General features: G+C 43.2%; 1 protein-coding gene across 1 annotated transcript in view; it reads left to right on the forward strand.

Annotated features, from left to right (window-relative positions):
• The first annotated feature begins 1431 nt into the window (after positions 1 to 1431).
• LOC107218965 overlaps positions 1432 to 24157 on the forward strand; it is a 116335-nt gene continuing 93609 nt past the window's right edge. The window contains exon 1 of the mRNA XM_015657014.2: positions 1432 to 1868. The gene's annotated coding sequence lies outside the window, so the exon portion shown is untranslated. The remainder of the gene's footprint in view (positions 1869 to 24157) is intronic.

Here is a 24157-nt window from a genome sequence, read left to right on the forward strand (position 1 = left end):
CCGCAGTAAATGGAGCAGAGTTTGCACGTCTTTCGTGGCCGGGTGTTCATTGCTCGTTACTCTAACAGCTCTTGGGGAATATATACGGCGATAAAATATTTGTATCATTCGCGTCAGGCAGAGCGTGAGAATGCGCGAATTCTTGACTTGATTTATTGAAATTCCTTTATGGCAGTGCAGCGGACGATGCTGGAAGCAGCTCGTTCGTAAATGCGATTGTATCTTTCTCGAGTACGTAGATGCCTCATACGTAGGCGAAATCGATTCGTATTCGACCCGGCCGTGACATCTTGATATCTATGCATTATGATTTCGAAGCTGCGAAGATTCTCAAAGCCGGTGGCAAGGCTATGGAAAAGTTTTCAACGTCGCGTCGTGCCAAAGTCGTGAAATCCGATATCCCGATGGCCGATCCTCCGCTGATTGAATTCTAAAAGACTTAAACGACGCCTTAATCACCCTAAGCAGGTATTATTATCGTGAGTGATCCGACATCCAACTCTCTCTAATCCGTCACTCGAACCGGATTGAAGTAACGCGCCGTGTTTGGAAAAGGAAGGAGAGAGTCGTGGTTAATCGCGGCAATTTGACCGTTGTCCGGTAGGTAAGGACCACAAGCTCGAGGTACGTTTAGCTACGCGAAAAGGTCGGGTGCTCGTCTCCGGCGCCCTTTTGACGAGGGAAGATCACACGAAACGGTGCAGCCCTCACGGAACAAAGGAGGAGGACAAAGGTAGCCGCCGGGAAAAGGGAAGCGAAAACCAAGGCCGAGAGTTCGGGGGGTTCGGGAGAGATGTTGTAACATTTCTCAGTGAAAGAATATGATAGCTGTAATCCGCGATAGGTGCTGTACAATCTCTTTCGATAAATCGGCATCTCGTTTATCAGCCTGTTTCAGAGCGCTCAAACCACAGTTTTAATAAGAAAAGTTTTATTCCCGTAATTATAAAAATCGAAAAACTTATCTCATTTCCATGAGAAACTGGAGCGGTTAATTGAAAGTATCTACGATGGCGTTTAAACAAACCTCTGTTAGTTGGAAGTGATAAATCTTTCCAACAAAAATCCCTCCCTTCAGCGGATACGATCGGTACGCCAGGGATTTAATGGATTAATTAGCAAACCAAGTTCGGCGAGAACTTCGCTCAAGTATAAGCTTGAAGCTGTCAAGTTGCGCGGCATTTTTTCGCATAATTTACCCCAAAGGTCGCGAGGCGGCTGTAGCAATTCTTCGCGAATGCTGATCAATGATTGATTCTCGGTAACGCGTCGTCGGGCGCTAATTCAAGAGACACCGTGTACAATGCGCGAAATTCTCGAGTGCCTCCGGAACTGCGTACGGAAAGCGCTTGCGCCCTGAGCGTCGCGCCGCCGGGCACCCAACACGCCGGTAGTCTAACCCCCGCCTGGTTGTTGAACGTCCCGCAACCCTGCAACCCCCGAGCCAGCATAAACTCATGGCGTGATCCGCGCGGTTCAGTTGTTCCGGAATTGTCGCGGGGACGAGGTGTCGAAGCACCTCGCGCAACCTGGTCCTCGACCTCGACCCGAGTGTATTTCACACTTCCGGAAGGCTAGCGCTGCAACGCTCGCGTCATGTCGTGTGTCTTGTTTGGTGTACCGACTCCGAGGTGTTGTGGTAGATATTAGTGGCCGTGGCCCTCACAGCGTACAGCAGCTGCGGCGGTAGTTTTGTTTACCTTCCGATGTAACGGCACACGAGTACATGCTTGTAACTGCCCGATTATCGCGTCAGCCTCAACGAATTTATCCAACTTTAACGTAGCCGAATTCCATTTGCGTCCAACGTTACATCCTCCCTGAGGAAACATGCAGCTCCGAACGCCGAGACACGTCTGAAGCAAAAGGTACGTATCTACTTTACGGTAAACAGTAAACGCACGTGAGGATGCCGGGAGTGATTAGCGGTGAATTTTCGTTTCATCTCTTTTTCTTATCACGCAGCTCGGAGTTCCTCTAATTACGTACACGCGGGAACGCGATATGCGGAACATTCTGCGGCGTCAACGTGCCACTTTCATGCGATTCCCCGTTTGAAAACCTGCAGAGCTCTCTGAACTTTTACTCGAAATCTCTCGCCGCTTCGCGTATTCACAAGCCTTTATCCCCCTCCCATGTTTTCTTATCAAAGGTGGAAAATAGCTGTGCTCGCCAACTTGCTCCGCAGCGCGTATTAGCTCGTGTAATAACTGTACCCGGGGGGCTTTTCCCGCGTTCCGAGCCTTTATAACCCGTGGCTATGACGCATCTAAGAATACACAAAGAGCAACGGTAAAATTTGAATATTATTCGTCTAGACTAAAAATTTTACCTACCTTCCTACTTCGCTGTAGTTCGTACAAAGTTTTATTCTGTGCCGTAATTTTGCCGAAATCTACTTATCATAGGTCTCTCATGATCTACGATTTCTCAAAAGTAGGCTAATGTATTTGCGCGAGATACGCAAATTGATATTATATATTTATGGACTGCATATTATACTCCTTAACTTATACACCTTTTTTCCCATATTGATCGATGCAACTTCACAATTAAGCCTCGTACGTCTGAATCGTGAAAAACGGATAACATTCTATTTACTCACCTTGCATTGGCAAATTTTTTCATTCCACCGGTTGAAAATGACTTCAACTTAGGGAAAAATTAGGTCACAGAGGTCGCCGAAAACAAAGCGAATCAGTATTGCAGAACAGTCGGAGGCAGAGCTTTGCGGGATTTGACTGGGTTCATGCGAAATCCATTGTAGGAATGGGTATCAGGATGGATTGCGGCCCGCATGCGTAACTTGTCTGTGTCAATCGGCAAACGAACCGCTAGACGGATCTGAATCATTAATGAATATCATTGTCTAGTCTGCGGTGTAACGGACGCCTGTCGACAGGTCGAAATTGTTCTGTCTACGACATATACACGAGATATCCGATCACCGTTTCACCTAATCCTCACATTTCACGGGAATCCACTCTGAATTAAGATCCCATTCTTGTATAGAGATGTATATATATGTAGGTACCAGCGCTTTTGCGACGCCCTTTTCGCCGTACGCGTTAAGCATCGTTAACGTCCTCGGATGAAGGGGGAGAGTTACTTTATATTAATCGATTCCAGACCTGCTTGGATACCAGGGGATCATATTCTACTAATCTCAACTTGGGCATTTCTGGGAAGCGTTGGTTTTTCATCCATAAAGTCAATCATGCCCACCAACGCCTTCTAATTTATTATTTAAAACAACTTCAACTTTCTATATTATTATCGACTCTTTCTAATGTATAGCTCAATGCGAGCGATACGACGAAGAAGTTGATCCTCAACATTACGCTAGGCAAGCTTCACGAAATATCGAGTCAAGTTGAAATTTTCTCAAACTATAAGTATACATAGATCGTTTCAATAATTCGACACTATACCCGCTACACCCAGACCATGTTCTTTATAAACTTCATTTTTAAATATTTTACGCTCATTGCAGCTATGTACAAATCCGAGGAAAATTTTTCTTCCTTTCTTTCAAATTTTTCTGCACCGTAACTTTGATGTTTTATTGGTTTTACGTTGGAACTGATTTCAAGAGTCGTACAAGGTACCGGCTAATTTTTCTTCTGGTTTATTGACCGCTTGCAATTACGACGACCGAGCGAGCGTATTTTTGCAGATTAAGCAGGCGATTCGTTTGATCAGAAAATTAACCGAAGTCAAGATACTTGACATAAACTTCGATCAAGCCTGTCACTCTAGAAGCTGATTACAATACATTTTCAACTGGGATTCATTACAAGATCTAGATTTGTGTAACCTATATGAAATCGTACAACATGCGAAAAAGGAATCACCGAACACTTGGACAAGATATGCGAAATAAAATGAAATTGTAACTTTCAAAATTCAAACCGGTAACTAGCTTTATTTATCTCAAGTTACTGTAGCTTTGAATTATTGTCGTAAAATATTTCGCAATCTTTATTTCCTTCAAAAGCGAACCAAGTCCATCCATATCGGTGTTTCGACGCGAAACACAAGATCGGATTTTTTTTTTCAACTTCAGTCATTGTCTCTGCATCTTGTGGACAGTCTTAGTATTCATGAACAGACGGTCCACTATTTTCGGACCGACGAGTGATAAGGATGTGTAGAAAATAGGTTTGTTTGTTGCTTGATCAGCCGTCGGTCGTTATGGATTGAATGCGAAGTCAAATAGTAATGTAAAATATCGGAAAGTTTAGTAGAAGTTCCCTTGGCCTGGTTTATCTAGATCTAGTTCGTCGAAGAGCAAAGTCCGTAATTTACCTACATGCTACTCCTAAGTGGAAAAAAAAAAAAATAAAACAAAATGAACAAGTTGCCGTAGAGTGTTTTTGTCGCTGTCGACAACGGAGTCTATAAATTTAGATTATGTTTTATTTCATTATTCCGTTCTTACATAATTGGGATAAATCTCAGGGAAAGGCGACGGTGTTGCAAAAGGGCTTAATCACTCGTGAAAAAGTTTTTCTAAGCATCCACTCACGAGGCAATGTAGTTAAAAGGCTGAATCGGAAACCTTGTTGGACGAACTCCTTCCGGTTGATCGATTAGAGCATCGAATGAAACACGCTTCTCGTGTACGCGATCAATCTTCTCTCCAAGAGATTGTCATCGGTGAAAATTTCTCTTTATCGTTGAATCCTGATCGAGTTAATGGCTTACGTTGTATAAAACGCCGCGGTATTTATGCGCGAGATAATTTGCAATTTCGAAGGCGGGACGTCGTCGCGACGCGACGCAACGTAGGCACTTTCTTCTCGCCGGCTTTCATCAATCCGGAGTCACTTACACTTTGTTTTTAAGCTAGAGACTATATCAGTCTCGGTTCACCCTTTAACGAAAACGAGCTTAAAGTTAATTTTGCAAAGTTTTCGTCGACCCTGAAGTAGATACAACTTACAGATCTACCAGCTACATCACGTGGTGCATGTTAATATTTTCGATTGAATATGGTTTCTGATTTTCTACATCAACTGATATGTGGTGTCGAAAATTCTAATCGAAAATACGATTGAACGTACGAGTTCGATGAAAAAGAAGAATTTTGCGAGTGGGGCGTGTCGTTAATCCCAGCCCGGATTCTACGTATAATACGTAAGTTGAATTTTATTATTCGATGACGTCACCAGCTCTTGTGCTTTCAATCCATTTTCGGTCGTGTACATGCAGATAACGATTTTCCCAGCAGCAGCTGCCATATGAAATTATAGTCAGGATCGTGAATTTTTTATTTTTCATTTTTTATTTTTTCACAGTGTACGTGTGCCCGGGAATAGAATTAGTGCGATACCGGAGTGCGTGCTCTCGCATCCATTATACGTTCGAATTTGGCCACCGAACTAAATCCGGCACTAATATTTAATACCTATGTACCTCTATTTACGGGAAATCCACTCGATTCGACCGACAGCGTAGATTATCCTGCACCCTGCAGAAATACGAGTACCTATCTACCTTTCGGATTACGTTAAATATCCCAATAGTAGGAACAGAAAGTGTAGAGAATGAAATTGAAAACGTTAGGGATAACGATGTTCAAGCCAGAGCCGGAAGTATTTCGATCACGTCATGTACTTTTAGCTGCCACCGATATTTCGCTCGTTGTCTAGAGTTTCACATATACCACTGATTTCGAAACTTGCAAAGAACGAGAGTGAGATTTTTTTCGAAAGATTATAAACGTATTCCAATTGAAAAGAAAATTATTAACGCAGAGACATTGATATTTTTCCAATCCTTCAGTCATGAATTTGTAGATCTAGCCAGAAGATTTCATATACCACACTTAAAATCTGGTTGCAAAGTTAGCAAAGTCTTTTGCTGGACTTGGAACATATTTTCTAATTAATGCAGCAACGGAATTTTGTCGTTCATATACGTATACAATTATAGGTATAGCAATTTCAATTTTTATATTTTGTGAAAAACCGTCATGTATGTTGGTAAAAAGTATTGGAAAATTTGTATTTATTGAATAAATAAACGGCCAGCCAAAAGGCACAGTCAGCGGAGAGTAAAATAATAACTGTACAGCGTGCAGTGAACGAAGTTCAATTCTTTGATAGGATTCGTGACCCATCACAAACACTGCAGATAGTGCAAAAGTACAAATAACTCGCGTTTTAATTGAACGCCCGCAATTACATGTTTTTCAATACTTTTATTTTTGCCAGTTTCAGTGATATGTACATTTTTGTTTTTCGACACTGCGTGGGGTTGTTTTTTTTATTGTCACTCCTTTTTCGGACGATTTTATCCCGCGACGGCCACGTATAAAAGCCAATCGAGTGCCGTTGCCGACGAATACGCGGATGCGTCGTGTATTACGAATGCAAAAATAAAAATGAAATGAAATCGAATTTCACCCCGGAATTGAATTATGTATCGGTGAAGTGTTTCGGGTGATAACGAATGCACCTATAATAAGAATATTATCACCAGCTTCTTCCGCAGAATTTCACGTTTATATAGCAAAGCGTCTGTTTTTCAGTCGTAATAATTTTCGAACAATTTTAGTTACAATCTGCACCTACGAAAGCCGCTGTGTACGTTATATTTACTCTTGTAAACTGAGAATCTCTCGGGAGGTTATATTGCAGAGAAATCAGCGGCGTTGTTTTCTTTATCGGCAGAGAGGTACGGAAAGTAAAGGAAGGAAAGAAAGAAAAAAAATAAATAAATAAACAAAGACACCAACTGTTGCCGCGTTTCAAGTAGCTGAAAAAACAATCCATATCCGAGGCATCGGTTCCATGTTTGTTTTTCATTTCCGATACTCCATTCTCGCTATTCTTCAAGCTTCTATTCGCCGCGGTTTGTGAGACGGGGCTACCGTTGATCCTTACTACTTGACGATTCTCAGGCAGTGACTGCAGCTGTGGGCGAGTCCAGTCACTTTGTTTACCTCGCCGACTGCTAACAACTCGGAAACTTCGATATTACAGAACAATTCAAGTTCTTGGCATTAATGCATGTATACACGTTTACAGTTATAATGTGTATACGTATTCATGACGCGACGCGCGAGGTGTGAACTAATTAATGCTTGAGAAAGTTTAAATTATCTCGACGAGAAGAGTTACTTGGAATCTCGAGTTACCTATGCGGGATGTATTTCCTCTTCGTTTTCAGTTTTTAATGCATTAATCATAGACTGCAGTCCGGCGAATAATAATTCGAATTATTACATTGAAACTTAAAATCATTTCTGTGCAAATTCTACCCGATCGGGTATAAGCAGTACAAAAATATACGTATGCAAGGCATGTTTAAATATCAACTCATTATACGCGAGCGGATTTTTCTCGCATACTATCCTCGCCTTCACTATCGTATGGTAAAAAAATTATTACGATACAATTTACAGGCAGGTATAATGTATTATAGCTGCATCGATCTGTACATTTGTATACATATACATATCTATATACGTTAAGCTTTAATCCGGGTGAACGCTGTAACATGATGTATATATGTTATATATTTCACATACAATCTTTTACGTATCGCCGGGCCGTTCCTGCTGCAAGCGCTGATCTATCCTACACGGATTTTATAGGTTGCTTTCCGTTGAAATTGGCTGACTTATGAACAGAATTTGCATAACGCGAATCTTCGCGATATTCTAAAGACGGCGCATATATACTACACACATACACATCGGGCTCCTCGAGAGGTGAGAGGCGATGTTTTGTTCACGAGCACCGAGCAACACGACCGGTGATTGCTGCTGAGTCGGTCGTTATTTATTTAAATTACATGCAGAAAAGCACGCCGCAGGGTCAAGTCCCGGGATTCTTTTATTCTGTTCGCTAAACGCCGAGGAACGTCCCGCTCTTAACAAACGTCGCAAATGCATGCTAAAACGTTGTGTTTATATTCGCAATTTTATATACTTCTAAGGGGGTGAAAATCCCAATTCAGGCGTGATGAAAAAAAAGTCAAACTCGAACAGGCAACGTCGTGCTCAATAAGGGGTTTCCAGTTCTACCGACGTCTGAATAGGCACTTGGAAATTCTCGATTCAGCTTCCATGAACGCGTAATATGTATATAATGAATACCCAACCGATCCTCAAACGATCGTTAAGCTGATTTGTCGCCATTTCAACTCGACCGCGAGTCAACGACGTCCAATAATTTTTCGTCTAATTCGAACCATGCAATAAATAAATTTCGTATAATCATTAAACGTAGATATAGGTAGGTGCACACGTTGATCCTGCAATTGCGAGCGCGTGAGACTTTAGAAGTATAGAAGCCGCCTCACAACGTCAGATCCGAAGCGAGGTCCACGATTACGTGTCGCGTAACCATGGGACGATCAGCGTGCGAGTGCATGTGTAGGGGGCAGCTTCGGGTATGGTGGTTATGGGGTATAAATGAAATCTGCTTAAATAGCTAGTTAAGCTGGAAGCGAAATCGACTGTTATATAAGCACCACTGGTAACTAATGCAAGCAATAACGTCGGTTTAAGCATAACCTAATGACTGTAACTATAACTGGGATTAGCCGTTAACTTGGCAGTAAACGTTTCCCCAGGGTCTCCTCGTTGACTGTACCCTTTTCCCCCTGCCCCGCCACCACCCCCTCAGCCACCCGTTATACTCGTATCGAGCACCATGTGCACACCCAAGTGTACGTGTAGTAAGGTATCCGTCCGGTATAGATGGCACGGTCGTTTGTGTGGGTGTCGCATACTCGTCTCACACTTACGTAACATGCATGTTATTACACCTAGTTATATAATCCCTATACGTACGTAATAGGTATGGATTGTACGTATCTTATATGCATATGTAATATGTATGCATATGTATAGGTATTGTCTAACATTCAGTGCAATGAGCAGGTGTAAGTACGCAATAATTCCAAGGAGGAAGATTTCAAATTGCTCGCTAAATGTAGCGGTGATGATATTTTAGAAATTATTTTCTGTTTAACGGTACTCGGTTATCATCTCTCCGGCACTCTTGTCGACTTTTCGAATCTGACTGGACTTCTCGGTTTAAATCATGGAACTCATAATTTAACCCCCGAAGAAAAAACACCCCACGAGAATTTATATTTCCCGCCGCGAGAGAATTTACGTTTTCGACTCGACACACATCAATTTTTCACCACTTCTTTGGAACTTACGCAAAAAGTTTTTTAGTCCAGGTGATTGTTAATTAAAAAACGAAGAAAATGCGACCCTGTAGGCTTACGATAAATTCGTCGCAAGAAACCGTCGACCGTCTATCCGCGTCTCCCGAATCACGTTGCATCATTTGCAACGAATACATCGAAGAGAAGAAACGGACGTATTATTCGACATGTCATTCAAGGGAAGTGCGCAATATGACGTGTATATTCAAATTTAAATCGTGATAAAAAGAAATCGTGGAAAAAGGTAAACTACGGCTACATACGAAATGAAGCACGTCGAATCCAAATCCCGCACAGCAGGATCTTTTTCCATTAAACGAGCACTCTTCTCTATCTATCGTACAAGGATATTCGCATATTACAACGACAAGAGATACGTTACGCAAGCTAAGACTATGAGGTATACGTACCGTCGGTTATCGTAATACCTTCGCGTTGTAAAAAGATCGGAAAATGCATCGTATAATACATTTATACACCTATATATAAATATCCGTGCAAACGGCAGTAGAAAGTATCAATCTACTCTTCCGCACGTGTCTCGAGCGTTGCTGCAGTTCACCGTAACAAGTTTCCGTTGTTGCGTTTATTCTACAACCGAAGTATACGTATACTTATGACTTCAGGCATGTGTATACAATTTATGCACCTAATACGATTCCACGGTTAAGTAATTTTCCGCGTTTCATCTGCGAGGAGAATTATTTTTCTTTTCTTATCTGCTGCACCGACGCGTCGAGGGCGACTATCTCGCATTAATCCAACCCGATCTTCATACTGCCGTTGCTGCATGGTCCTGACGAAGGAATTGTACTTATAATTAGCAAACTAATTAGGTACGCCGACGCCGTCGCCGCAGGGAATTGGCATAACCCACTTCCAAGGACAGTCACCACTAGACTACTGATCCCGCGGCAACGTCGTCGTCAGTCCCGAGGATCGGCGCATCCCCTTCGCCGCCCCCGAATCCTCTCCCCCGCCATCGCCCACTCGACAGTAATATAGCCACGTTCATAGGTTATATATTATGCATGTAGGTGAGGCGACGCGCTTCGTATTCATATCTCGACGTCAGGCTATATGACGTCATAAACTAGGTAATCCACTCCCATCTCCCTTCCCATCATCCCAACCTTCGGTTCCCTTTCACTATTCCTGACCCTACTTTTGTCTAGATACGTTTTCTCTGCCGAGTTGCGTAATTGTGTTTTATTCGTCTCATACAACATCTATAGTTTCGTCCTCCGATTAATACAATGCAAAGTCGATTTGTCTGTAAAGTCCCTGTAGGGTTCTGAACAATAGAAAAGGAAATATGTCGCAACCTGTATCTAAATGTTATTCAAGCTGTATATATATAACTGTAGATATTTTTTTGTTAGTCGGACGAAACCTTATTGCAGCTATTATAAGCTATTTTTCCTATATTCAACGCACATTAATATGTGCACATCGTGTGACGTTCTTCGTGTGATCTATCCTGCCTTGTGTGTGCAATAAGATTGTTCATTTTATATAAATTCACATTCAAGTGGAGGATTTTTATCGACAAGCCAACGTGCTGAAATACGGAGTGATTGCAGTCTCTCTCATACATGTACATAAATTGCTCCGGTTCTTAGATAAGAATAGCTTGAACCGAATGCCAGTACTACAGGCGCTATAGTCATTCGGGGTAATGTTCTTTCATTAGCGAAAAAAAGAGAGTGAAAAAATTACGCTACCTACAATAAATGAGTAACTGAAATATCGTGAGGCTAAAATCACGCGTGGTAGAAACACATATTGAAAAAAGCTGCCCTCATCACGTTCGCGTACTCCTTCATTTTAATGGAGCAATTTATCACTAATAAATACTCGTACGCTTCTGAATAAAGTGCTCGTGTCCTCGGAGCCTCGTCAACTTGTAGGGCATTCACACGTATATAATGTAAGTGCGTGTGTGTGCGTATGCACGAATTCAAATTGAAAGGGTTCATATCTCGGCTCTGTGAGGAGGAATGGCAGAAATTTGCATTGACCGCAACAGCTGGTGCCGTTTAACCTAGCTCGTATATGTAGCTCGTTCCTTTTTATCAGTCAAAAAAAGCCCCGTATCAAAAGGCAGGCCCTTGTGTAAGTCGACACATTGAAAACATCGCCGCAACACTTCGCCCGACCGATTAAGCTCCATAAAATCGCATACTGTCCGACCCGCAATATTCCGCAAACGTTGCATGGTGCTAAATCATGGCCGTGACGAAATCTCACCCCGTAGATTTACTTCTATTTCTTACTTACGTATGAGTCAAACTAAAATTCATTTAATCACGTCCAATATTATATATGTCACGTTTCATTGACATTACCAATATCTTTGTGAAAGATTAGTGACCAGGAGGTAGTTTGAAGAATGAAGAAGGTCTAGTCGAAATCCGGTCAGGTATATAAATATATTTAATTGTTGGGCAAACGAACATGTTCGCGTTTGCGACGTCACTTCCGTCCAAAATGCCGAACTAACAACACCTAAGCAGACACAGGTCGTCAAATTTTTCTGATGATGGTCGGCGGGGCCCGGGTGAAACGTCGCAAACGCGAACATGTTCGTTCGCCCAACAATTAAACATATTTATATACCTGACCGGATTTCGACTAAACCTTCTTCATTCTTCATTACCAATATCGTAATGCATGTACAGGATCACTCCTGACATGATACACCTTAAATTTATGTTCTTTATTCTCACCTTGTGTAATTCATTTTGGTTATTTCTCCTGAAAACCAAGTAAAAAGAAAAGAATATATGAACGAATGAACGGAGTTGAAACAGTAAAAGAAAATACGCGCAGTCAGTCGCATAATGCTTCGTCGGTAGCAGGTAAACGCGGAGCGAAAATGATTATAGGACTTTTATTTCTACCCCTCGTACCGTCTGCCGGAAGGAGTTCTAGACGTAAAACGCGCGACACGATAATCGGCTCATTTTGTCTCGTAAGAGTTTTGAGCTGTTCAATCGTATAAACGGTAGCAAAAGTTCGCCCGAGGATAAAGTTGTGAAAAAACGTTTCATCTCCAATTATTGTAGAATTCACCAATGCTACATCGCTTCGATACTTTGAATGGCTGCAGCGATCAGTTTTATTCTCCTTGCGTGACAGCCGCTACGAATCTCGATCTTTGTGCTTTCTCTACACCTTCTACCGCCTGCATGTACAAGTGCGGACGGAGCTGCGAGCTGACTGAAGAAAACTGGCAAAGGTGCATAAAATCGCGTTCCGTTCGCGTCTACACCTGCTATACGCACTCTTTTGCGTCAAGACGCGGAAACCCTTTCTCTCCTCGGGAAGAGGCAGAGGGTGTAGAAGCCCCTCGAACGAGCGAGACCGAGTGAAAACGCTTTGGCAGGTCGTACATCATCAAGTGAAGGCTGCTTTCGGTGCGCACACAGGTGTGCAGCCGTCTCCTTCTACCGCGAGTGTCTTTTCCTCGCACGCTGCAGCTGCGCCGCGGCGCCCGTCGCTGTTGTACAGTAGTATAGGTAGGTAAGCTACGTGGGTATGCCGTCGAAAGAGAAGTGCTGATTCTGCCGATAGGACGAGAGGAGGGTAGGTCCAGGTTGTCCTTTGCGTCTCGACGCCCGATTTACATCCCCCTTTGCCGTAACCGCCTACCTCACCTCCCAGCCTCCCCCGTAGGGCGTTGATCCACACTTCACTCACCCACGCAGACGGCGGAATACACAGGGTGAAATCTTGGTGCAACGGGGACGTCGAGCAAACGGTTTACCGTCTAAGCGCCGACCCCTGCACGACTCGGCACGGCACAAAGCCCGGGGTTCAAGCTCTGCGGAGAGATTATTAGCAACGGTGGTGGTGAAATTTTTGAGCCGCGGTAACGATGACGCAGCCACTTAGTTACAGGTAACGGCTGGGTTTAATCTCCGACGACGGGATGCGGCTCATTAGACGCGATTAGTCTGCCTACCACCCCCCCCCCCCCCCCTCTCTTCCTCCCTTCTCAATATACCTCTCACTCTCCTCCCGGCGTCCACACTTACGCGCCATCAGGATTCAAGTGCCTTCCTCTGCCACACTCTGGTGTACGGCGTCGGCAACTTTTTCACAATGAATGACGCTTTTGATAAATGTACAAACCACTCTCTCATCCCCTTCTGGGATCGGCAGAGATTTTTGCCAATTTTTATGAGCTCCGGTCGTAGACTGTACGCTGTACCAATACAGACTACAGCGATTTCGAGATTATCACTCTTTCATTATGCACGTTCTGCACCCCGGCCGTAACTCGGAGGCATTGTACATAGGTACCTACGTACGTACATACATACAAAGCTCTGTTACATAACTCGTCTACAATACAGCAACTTGATGTATATATACATATATATATATATATAGTACGCGAAGATTGCACGGAGAATCTGCGCACCCCGTGAGCTTTCAGAGCGCGGGCTAAATCTCTCAGGGCAGAAAATATTCCAAAAGGTGGAGAGTAAAAAGATGAAAAACGTCTTGTCGAATTTGCTGAGAAGATAACACGATCCAGTCTCACGGAGGACGAGGGTACATTTTAACGATTTTTCCGGGGGAATTAATGATTACTCGGCCCCACGGCCACGGCGTATTTCAGCCTCCTGCAGAGGCGCGAGAAACGCAAACTGCCTCGAGGCACGTCAGCTGCAGTTTGTGGTCATACAAACTTTGTAAACCGAACTCCGAGCTGTTTCGTAATTTATGCTGAAATATTTCTGTTCATAGAAAAAGTGAACGTGTAAGATATTCCTAAAAGTTATTGAACTATCGAGGGACCATCCATCCGTTGAAGTGAGTTTTACTTGAAAAATAAAAACAAGTAAATCAACTTACATTTGTTTTATCGACACTATTTTTATCGAAACTTCAACCTCCGATTTGAAGGGTTACGCTATTATTGACGAGTTTGGAATACGGGACGTTTCTCGGAATCTAAATCAACAAAGTTTTACCAGTCCTTCAAGATACCGGGTGACAATCGAAAGGGTCGGAAATATACTGTGTGAAAATGGTACCTCTTATTGCACGCCCAACGTCGGAAGAGATATTTTGCACAAACTGTTATAGTGTGCCGTAAACATTTGTGTACAACGAAAACATTGGATGGCGGAAAGTTTATGGTGAAAATGAGTCGGGGTACTTCCGTGAACAACTCGTAGTCGTCGGTAAATTAGTCAAAGTGGCTATGAGGAAGTAGCAAATGCTGGGCGAAGACAAAGGGGTTAAAGGTCGAGTCGACAGACTCACTATCTCCGCGTGTAACTTACGACAGTTTATACTCTCAGCAAATTTGCGCGAACCGACTTTTCTGCGAAAAGTCTACGCACGAAGCAGCACTTTTTCTAGGGGGAAACTCGAGCTCGGGAACGCTTCATCATTCATATCCGGGATCGAGCTTTTGGCGTTTCCGATTTCAGCCCGCGACGTTAGCTTCGTCACTAGATTCAGGGGACGCTGTTTGAGTTTCGAGCTTGGCGAAGGCTGCTCACGGCTTCGCGCGCTGGGCGAGTATGCGAAATTCCCGTCGCTTGTTCCTTGTCGTTCACCGTTTGTCGCCTGTCGCTCTCCCTCCCCCGTACGTACGTGGCGAACTCGAGAGTGCATCTGCCAGACATATTTGCTGTCGTTGGAGCGTGTCGCGAGGGGCTCCCTCCAAAAAGATATGTGGAACGAAATTTTTTCCTAGGTAAACCGTGCGCTGGTAGCTTATACCATTTGCTGAACTACCCATGGCGGATAGCATTGACGGGAGCTCGTAACTTACGGTATTTTGATGGATAACGATTGTGTGCAAATCACCGTTACGTTACCATTAACGAACCGATTGTCGTAAAAGGAGCACAAATAAGCAGCAAGTACATTGCAACATACGAGTATGATACCACATTTTGACTGAGATTATTGCGGAGTATAACGACACAAATTAGGAGCATGTTGAGTGCAAGACGTGAGATCGTATATACACTGTTGAAATTGCATAACTTACTGCGTCATTGTTGTTAATTTGTGCCTTATTACTGCCAATCATCTTATTATCACAAAACTAACTACATTTGTGGAGGTAAAATTAGCTCATTTGCACGCAATTCGTGATGTCTTGCTTGACATTTGCATACAATTCATTACTCAGATTTCAGTCACTCCGATCATTCCGAATATATCAGATGATTGAATCCCTCAGGGACAAAACTTGGCTTCGTCGAATGTGGGCTTGAAATTATTGATCTCTAAAGTTAAAAACGCAGCTGTTTAATGTGAGGTACGTTTGGATATTGGCGGAATCTTGAATCTTTCATGAATTTTTTTCTTCCTAGCATCATTTTGACGCACAATCCACCCCAAGATTCAAATGATATTGTTAAGGATTGAACCACCTCAGCACGAGGATTCGGTTCGTTCGCGATACCGAATGAGAAATTGAGATTGTCAGTGAATTAATTTGATTTGTGATTAATGGAATATTTGGTAGAAGATTAAAACACCCGCTTTACACAATGACTTCTCAATTGTTCACCTCAAATACGGATTCCGAGATCTTCTTTATTCTTCCTCCCACCCTTCCTTCTTGAGTTATCGTTATTTACTTATTTGGCTAATTTCCGCTATGATTTATTCGAATGAAAACCAGACGGGTCATAATCGCATTCAGTTTGTTTCATCGTATCTCTTTCCTTACGCTTTTATCGACTAAACGTATGATGGAAGCGTTGGCAACGCCTTCGACGTCGATGACGTTGATAGTCGAACTGTGAATTTATTGTTTCCGGTATAGAACAAAATCTTGGCTACGTCTGGTAAACCAGTCGTGGCTAATTCAAAGGTCAGAAACAAGCAAACATCTGCGGCCGGTAGTCCCTTTGTTACAATCTTTCCCGACCATCAGAGAGTCTCCATTATCTCGTGAAAGACGGCCAGTTAACGACCGCTAATGAAATTTTCGTAGTGATATTACGAAGAAAGTTTGGCCAACTATAATAGAAAAGATTTCGCCGCGGCGTTTTTCCTCTCCTTCCCCCGCTGAAAGCTGTATTTGAAACAGTCGAGTCACTGATAAAATTGGCTCTAATGTAAAATAAAACGAACGCATACAATGCCAAGGGAACGTAATTTCGATATCCCACTTTACTCGTTCACCTCCGGCACATTGATGGCTGATTCTTTTCGCCGGGTATTTTACTCGTTATTTCTATCGGTGGGAATACTTTTACTGTAAATTCAACCGTGTGCTTTAACGCGACGCATCGGTTTCGTCGTCGGACAAGTTTCCTGGGCCAGGTTGACCCGAGGCTAATTGAAAGGCTTTATCGGAATTTCGGATGGCCAGGAGACAATCCCCGCAAAAATCTTCGTTAATCCTGGAACAGAGGATGCCCGTGGCGTCGTTGGGGGTCAGAGATCCCGCAGCACCGGAGGACACGTTCTGACCTGGAATCGCGGTGACCAATCTTTTATTAAATCTCACCCCGCGGTAGCCCTTGCCACTGGCAACAAGCTCGTCGGCTCGTTGATCTTTCCTTTTCCACCCTTGCTTCGGCCCACCCCATTAAACCGATTTCTGGCTCCCGAGGGCTGGTTTCCACTTCCTTTATTGATGAACGCTTAACGGTGCGCTCACACGTCAGTTCCTGATCGCAGCTACCCTAGAGGTGCATTTATCAATGATCGCCAACTTGGACCACTGCAGGGTTACTTCCCATGGGATATTTGTACGGCCTGATATCGAGGCGAGAGCGTCGGGGATCTTCGCGTTTTGGATCCATCGAGGATCCCGCGTAGGGGAACAAATTGTCGGAGCTGAAAACGAGCCGGTAATTGAGAGTCGTTGAATTAAATCGTTCTAATTAATGCGTCGTTGAGCTCAAGTCGCTGTTGGGCTTTGAACTGGTTCAAGTTTCCTCCGTGACGACGAGAGAATACTATTATTCCATAGTAGATGTTATATAGGTTTCGAAAAACGCGATAATCCCGGCCCGTTTACTGTCCGCTCCACTTTAGACTCGCAATTTTACGACCAATCACATTTTACAGTTCCCGGTGCACCATCCGAGAAATCGTGGAATCTCTCCGGGTTTAGGTTTTTTTCCCTCTCTATTTCCTTCTTTTTTCATTCCACTTTAGCTTTCTTTCCTCATTTCATTTACTTCTCTTCTTTCGCTCTTACTGTATACATATACATGTATACATGCCCATGTACAGGTATACAGATCGATATACTTATTTTCTATTACCTATGCATAAAATACTCCGATTCTTGGGTATCCCCGGGTACCTTAGAATCGTATAAAATGTAGACACCTCGTTTCGTCATCGTTTCCCACATCACCAATTTCATCATATCGAAACGGTGTATCGACCTACACTGCGGTTTTTATAGACTCATTGACCTCATTCGCAGAGTTATTCGCGCTTATGATGCGAGTTGAAGAATTAAGGTTCGATGAGCCCTGTACTATCTTTCCAATATTAACTCGGTTACATTGGTATTCGAGATGGAAAGCAAAGTGAATTTCGCTTCAAGTCTATATATCTTGCATTCACCCGAGGGAACCGCTTCCCAGGGTACATAATATCAACTATATTCCGTGTTTCACTTTGCCCATACGCAATGAAGAGCGCGCAGAGCCGCTCCTCGATATTCGGTTGACATTTCGAGGGCCTTTGTTTCATCCATTATTCGATGCGGCACGTAGGTGGGAAAAGGATCACCCGCCACATACTTTTCTAAAATCGAACTCGACCAACCGAACCTCGACGTAGACGACTAAAGCTTTTCGTTCAGCACCCAGGGATAGGTACACGGTCCACCTGATCTGCCTCGTGGGAGGGAAATCCGAGTCTTCAATTCTTTCCGACTGAAGAAAGAAAGTCACAAAGTTGAGATGGGTTGAAAGGATGAGAGGGTTGCTGGGTTGTTTTCGGGCTCTCCGTACCGAACAGAAGTAAGACTGACCAAGTATCAAGCCTCGGATCACAAAATTAGACAGGCACGGACGATAATTGACAGCAACGTTTCGGCGTTTTGTTTACCTTATTGTCAGTTACCTCCGCTGTGCCTTATTGATTTTTGTTTCTTTTGAATGATACCGGCTGACAGTTAAGCCCAGTCATTTTTAATTGAAATTATGCTCTACGTAACTGTGTTGCTGTGCTCGTTGCAGGAAAAAAACTCCGCTTGAAAGAGTCAGAGCGGAGTTCTTTTCGTGAATATAAAAGCAGATACTTGATCCGTTTTTAATAATAAACCATCGCGAAGGGAGAGAGGAATTAACTGTTTCACCGTACGTATAGGTATACCAGTAAAAGTTACCAGCTTACGAAGGTGGAGCCGATCGATAGGAATAACAAAAGCGGAATTATGAAATCTGTAGATTGATCTCTACCTGCCAGCCAAAGAAAAATAAATTGACTTTTTTCACATCCTAATAATAACAGGCGTGGAATTCAGGGTGGTTAGAATTCTCAAAAGCAAGCAAGACTTCACAGGCATTTTTTAGGATTGTATAAATTACCAGGATTTTACAGACCGAAAGGTTTCGTACCACCGCTTCTAATACTAGGTACAAATATTTCAGAAGCGGCACTCATCTGTACAGAAACTCTCCGCACTTCAGGAACAGTACATTATGTAACAAGGGAATAAAGTCGAAGATTATTTCTCTGTTACATGTAGGACTTTATTTTTGACTCAATTCTGGCCACATTATTGACTTGAAAAGATAAGAAGAGAAAATCCAAATAACGCGTATAAGTAGTGCATGGATGTAGGTCGGCGGAAGTCAAAGTGTGGGAACGGCTCCAAGGCTGCATGTCGTGATGTTTCTAGGAAGAGTAAAAAAATTTCACGTAATAAATATACTTTTTAATAATAAAATAAAACTCGAAAAAATCTTGCAAACACAATAAAAATAATTGTCTGGCATTTATTTTATATTAGCAGCATCAACAGTTCAAATGATAATAATCAATTATAATGTAGAGAGATATATTTCAAAATGGAAGAGAGAAAACCAGAAGAATTCGGTGCAAGATTTTCGTGAAAATATTAGAGTCGTACACGGCAATGCGTCGTGCTGTTCCAAACTCAGAACGAACGGTTGACAGCTGTTTCTTCGTTCTCTTTCTCACTCTTCTCAAACGTTATGAAAATGTTAGTCTGTGCCATGCTCGCTAGCACCGAAGAATCATATTGCAGTAAATTGAATACATTGAATAGAGCGCGCTTCTCTCTACTTCCTGTTACACATTTCCGTTGCGTTCATAAAATTAGTCCCACCAAATGCCACATACTAATAGCTAAGATGTTACACATCAATTTGCGGAAGATATGATCTCATATTTCCCGCAAATGCGGGAGAAGAGTGCTACTTTTTTCCCGCAGATGCGGGAAAAGAGTTAAGAGAGATTATTATGTCAAAGAAAGGTTACATTATGGTTGAGTCGGGAATGAACTAATTTTTTCGACTTTATCACCTGAGAGTGAGTTCGTAATAATTCGTCAGTCGAAACTCTGTGTACCTACGTCCAAAACAATACGAATTGACCAACCATGACGCAACTACAAAAAGGCTTTTAAAAAAAATGTTTTTATCAATTAGCGCGTAGCACACGCAAAGAGCAATTTCTCGATTAAACATCGCTCCAATAAAATAATTCATTCAACAAGTCCAGCCCTTGTTACCCACAAACAAATTTTACAGCTGGTAACTTGACGTGTGCAAATTTTCTCATACTAAATTGCCAGGAGGCAATTTCGTCTCTGCATCACGGTGAGCAAGTTTTTCTGTGTAATTCGACCAGCGTATTGTTCTACAACAAACATTTTTTCATCCGAGGTCCACACGGTTTTTCGCGAAATCTGTCAGTGAATTCACCGCGAATTTTGCCAGCGAAATCAATCTTTTGCGTGTGTAAATAGAGGGTGAATTTATACAGATTTTTATTTTTTTCATATTGAATTTTAGACAAAATTTCTAAAGATTCAACCTGCGGTAAAACAATTACGGGTTTCCGAGTAGAAATCAAATAAGGTGTACGGAATTGAGATTTTTTTTTCCGCAGTAAAATTAGTTACATGGCTACTTTGTTAAAGAATTACAAGCCCTCGTGGTTGTATTTAAAAAAATGTACGTTTTAGTTGCGAGTATTGTGTTCGAAAAGCTTGAGATAAAAATAATAGAGAATCTCGATTATCATGGACCTTATTCGATTTCGGCTCCAGCTGTTGATGATGACGAACCTTGAGATTAATCAAGGGAAGATCCTCCGCAGCCGAGTCTCACGCAAGCCGTACAGCGCGTGGGTTAAGTGCGTCGGCGAGGATCTCAGTCTAATTATGACGACGTAATGAACCATGGTTCGTAGGATGTAACGCGCGTGATGTACGCAGGGAAGCCACTTTGCAATGGTGGGTTGGGCGAGAATATATTAGATAAGTTCTGCTCTGTGGTGTGGTGTGGTGTGGTACCGACTAGCGACTAGCGACTACCATCACTCGACGACCAAGGACGAGTTCAGACAAGACGAAGGGGTTCCCACCCTTGTCACGGGTTTTCTTCGCCCAAACCTTGGCTGGCACCCATGGCGAAACGCCGTCTTCCTTCGCGTGTAAAAGGCCTCCGCCGCCGTCACTTTGTTCAACCGGTGACAGAGTAAATTGAAGAGGTTGTTCCGATGAAAGTGTGCCTAAGTACGCGTTGCCTTATTTACATACTGCTCTCTTTTGATCCAGGAAACAAGTTTCTCTTCACCTATTTATGCGCTTCGTTGAATCATTCATTTTTCGCTCTGTACGCGGAAGTAGAGACTAACTCTTGGCCAGGCGATAAGACTCAAATGAAAATAGACAATTTCAAGGATATTCACTTGTTTCCATCTGGCTCGGGGGATAGTAAAGTAAATTTTTCACCGACATTGTGTATCCGGATTCTACTCGTTGAGAAAATTAATTAAAAATAAACCAAGACTTTTTTGCTCTCTATAATAACCTCTGAGCCGCAGTAACTTGTGCGTGAAACGCAAAGTCCATTACCTCAATGTATAACCTGTCGAATTAAATTTAATCTGCATTTTCCTGGTTCCAGAGAGTTCTGTGTATAACGCGCTAAAGGCCATTACAGTAACAGATAATAATCCTCATATCTATATATGTGTACCTACAGAAGTTTCAAAGTCTGCCTAACCGAGTGGCGGTGGTTTGGCCGGCTTTTCAGCAAGCATCGCGAAAGGTGTTTGTAAAGCCTCTTTGAACCTCGAATTTCACCGCTCTGCGCAGAGATGTAGATAGCGTCTCGAAATAAACGGGAATTTTCAAAATTGGACTGAATATCAAGAAGCAAAAACTCTTGCGAGTAACGCTGCTCAATTGGCGATAAAGGAAGGGGAACTTTCGAAGAACATGCACAACGATAGCCTGCAATGCGTATATCGGTTTCCAAAATTACCACCATGCACATCCACACGTCTTTGCTCAAACGTCCGAGACTAATAGCCGCTCGGAGATGGACCGTCGTGTCGTCCATTAGCAAATGTGTTCCCCGGCAAACGAGACGTAGATGCACGGATTTCTGTATACCTTGGGTTCGCCGTGCAGCCCATTACTGTAGCCGTATGCCTCGGTGTATACCTGGAAGGCTGGTACATACCCGAAGTAGCAGATATGGTGATGGAACGTTGAATGTGTCGAAATTTGTAACCATCCTTGGTAGCCGCACTCTTATACATATACATGAATAACAAATGTGCTGCAGTATCTTTGGATGAGACTTGAATTCTTGAATCGGAGGATGCAGTTTTCTATACCCACCGCCATACACGTGCATATTTCAAGACGCATGTAATGTGTCCGCGCAAGTGTGTAAATACGTCTGCGGTTGTGTGTGTTTGAGGCGGGGTCGAAGTGCTTGATGCAGGTTGGTATATTATGCGTCGTGGCAGAACCTCGTCGCGTTCGAGTGCATACCAAAGTAGCCTATTAAAAGTGAGCCGTGCCAAGGTGCCAGAGGCGTAAAAGTACCTGCGGAATATACGACGGAGCGCCGAACCAGGTTCGTCGAGGAAGCTGAAAGGTGGAGGAGAAGTTTGAAGGTTGGTAGACTAGCTGGGGGCGAGTGGAAGGGACGGGATGGAGTCGGTGGGGCACAATTTAGAGCACTCCTGTGCGCCTTGTTAAGTCACCGTGGGGTTACGAGGAGCTGAAGCCACTTTTGAGTGTACCAGTTAGTTTGTTACCGAGTTTAGTTTACCCGCTGAATAAGGTTAAGAGTTTTTTAAAACCTCCCACACTGGGGCCATTTTCAAGTGCATTGATCTCCCGGGCGATGCTTCTTACGTGTCGGGCACCCCTTTCACCGAACTTATTTCTCCCATGCTTGTACTTTCCCGCTTCATTTCGACGGCACGTCGTTCCTTTACGAGGTGGTGGATAATTATTTCTGCAGACGAACCAACTGATGTAACTAACCCAAGATTCGACGCCCCTGCTCGATTAAGCTTTCGCCGAAAGGTCCCGGTGGCGATAAGCTCGCTCTGGGTTTCGTACGATTCGCGCAATATATCCCGCGCTTTGACCCTCTGTTCCTCTTTCGCTCGAGGATAATTCGTGTAAAACAAACCAGAAGCGACCCGCGGGTGCGTGGATTACCTTAATCGGCTCAACGCCATCGATTGCACGCGACCATTTCACCCCTGACATAATTACATACCCTCGGCAATTAAAGTTTGACGTCGATGAGGAGCTTTCGCCTGAACCTGGTCTCGTTTTCGAACCAACTCGTGTATTCCGTATTCAAGACGTTTTTCGCTCTTATGTTTCACACTTTCTGCCTCGATACGTCTTTGTCGAAGGATATTAGTCCGTAACGTCACTCAGGCTCTTCTCGTCGAGGAGTTATGGGGAGTCGACGTGAAGGACCTCCTATACCCACGTTAAATACATCTGAAATCAGACGGAGGTCGATCTTCTGTAAAAAAGTACATACCCCGCGTCCGTGTACCCTGTATAACATACGTATAAAACGTGAGGTCTATGCTACGAAGCTCGTGACAGAGGGACAATATTATCGCGCAAAGGTAATATTTAACGGTCTTGAGGATACGGCTGTGGGTTATTTGGAAAGGAGGAAACCCATTCTCTCGGCAATGTTGAATATCAGAGGGATCCGAAGGCAATTAGCGGTCAAGCGATCAGACCTTGCCAGAGCAAACACATTGCCGAAAAGAATGAGGACGGAGCTGTACGGGGGAAAAATTGATAAGGCACAACTCTGCGAGGGTTTCGCTTTTTATCTGTCAGAGTGAGTCGCAATGTCTAACTGTTTTCTCAATATTTTCGCCTGGTTTTTGTATGTCATAAAAACAGCGACAGTCACGTACTCCTGAAAGTTTTAACACGTATTGAGTAATAGAATATCCCTACTCGAGATCAATTTCGTCTGGAGGCGAAGAATTTTACCCTGCGTGGTTCAATACGATTTTGATTCTTCTTCTTTGATACTTCGTACTCGTGGCCGACATTTCAGTCATAGAAGTAGTCTTGTTTCTTTGGATCGCAGAAGTCAAGTGAAAAAGGAAAATTGAGATGGAAAATAGGAGAAATCAGAACGACCACGTTGGTTCCAATGCACTGATTCACGACAGTGAATCGGATCGTAGGCGCACTTCGAATTTAGATTAACATCGGGGGCTGATGTGTTCCAAACTGTTTTTCAAACTTTCCTCTCTCATTCAGCTACCGACGAAAGTTTCGGACTCCAGAGGATCGGTACCACTCAGTGGTGCAACTTTATTCACCCATGACGATCAAGATTGAGAGATAAAGTTTGGGAAGAGTAAATACATTTTCTGACCAAGTTCTGATCTCAGACATCAATTCTTAAACGTGAAACAGACAAATTTTCAATACATCCCCTTTTCCCATGAGGTTACGAGAATCGAA

This window comes from Neodiprion lecontei, chromosome 4 (assembly GCF_021901455.1).
Source record: "Neodiprion lecontei isolate iyNeoLeco1 chromosome 4, iyNeoLeco1.1, whole genome shotgun sequence".
NCBI lineage: Eukaryota > Metazoa > Arthropoda > Insecta > Hymenoptera > Diprionidae > Neodiprion > Neodiprion lecontei.